This window comes from Perognathus longimembris, chromosome 26 (genome assembly GCF_023159225.1).
Source record: "Perognathus longimembris pacificus isolate PPM17 chromosome 26, ASM2315922v1, whole genome shotgun sequence".
Lineage (NCBI taxonomy): Eukaryota > Metazoa > Chordata > Mammalia > Rodentia > Heteromyidae > Perognathus > Perognathus longimembris.
In genome coordinates, this window is record NC_063186.1 from 387,004 (window position 1) to 388,654 (window position 1,651).

Sequence of the window (1,651 nt, forward strand, 5' to 3'; positions counted from 1 at the left end):
TCCTGCCCAGACTGGCTTCAAACCATGATTCTCAGATCTCGTCCTCCTGAGTAGCAAGGATTGCAGGCATGAGCCATCAGTGCCAGGCAATGTTCAGAATTTGAGTGACGTTTTAATCAAGGCATTTGAAACCATAGTTTCTTCCTTTGGTTTTCTGAACATAAAAATAATGAGTCACCTTTATTCAAGTATGCCAATAATCATTGTGTGTGTGTGTGTGTGTGTGTGTGTGTGTGTGTGTGTGTGTGTGTGTATGGGCACTCGCACGTGCACCAGTCCAGGGTAAAAGCACTGTCTCTGAGCTTTTTCACTCGATGCTAGTGCTCTACCACTTGAGCCACAGCTCCACTTCTGGCTTTTTTTGGTGTTCAATTGGTGATAAGAGTCTCACTGACTTTACTGCTCAGGCTGGCTTCCAGCTACAGTCCTCAGATCTCAGCCTCCTGAGTGGCTAGACTACAGGCATAAGCCACAGGCCCTGGGCTTCCATCAACCATTTTCAGAAGTCTCTCAGAAAAAGGCTTGGAAGTATACTGGGAGGTCACATGACTGCTGCTAACTTGAAGCCAACATATAGACCCAACTTGTAACACTGCCAGCACCCAGCACACTCCCCCTGAGTCCTCACCAATCACAGATTCTAAAAGCAAATAGCCATCTTGGAAAATACCTAAAGTCCCAAAATTCAGGCTGAAAGAACCAAGGATGACTTTAGTCTACACAAAAATGCCCAATAGGCAAAAAGAAACACACACACACACACGCACACACGCATACATGCACACATGTAGATGCACACTGTCAAGTGGAATGGCACATTGGTGACTGGCTTCGCACTATTTCTCCAAGCTCCCTGCTGACTGGTTTGGTCCAGCTCTTGAACATTCAGCATGAATTGCTATTTTGTATACAATACCCCATTAGCTCTCTGCATTGAATTGTACAGTGGCTGCTGACAAGAGCGAGGGGAATGTCTGATGCTCTCTTTACTTTCTAGATGAAAACACCAAAGCCCAGGTGGCTTTTCCAGGGCCACAGAGGTGGCTGTGGCCATAGAGGCACAGTTGACCCCCGCCTCTACCCCAACACACATCTGTCTATTTGTCCTGCATCTTCCCAAGCACTCTGAAAATGGAGCGGCTTGGCTGCAGTGTTTGTAGCTCACTCTTAACCGCTCAGACTCTGACAGTGGGATGTAAATCTGTGGCTTGGGGATCTGAATCTAGACTTGAGGGACAGTTAGTTGCCCTAATCAGGAATTCACAGCTAACATTTAATCAAAATGCCACACGCCAGAGAGGACTATCAGAAGGCCTCAGCTACCTTCAATCGACATCAGGGGCATTGCTAATTATAATAAATGCTATTAACAGGCTTTCATTGGTAAAATTAATGAGTGGCTAATTAATATAATGGTTGCTATAAATGTCTGCCATCCACAAAGCTATGGCTGCTATTCCACATAAAGTGTTCTCACACTGCCTCCTAGACTTGGGCTGTCAGCCCCAAGGACTGTACCAGGCTAGCAGCAGGAACATCTCCACCACCTCTGATCCCTGAGGACGCTGTCTGCGGATAAGTCAGAGTTAACTGAGCTCCTCGAGAGGCATCTGGCTCTGAAGAATCCTAGTACAAGGGTGGTGGGGGGCAT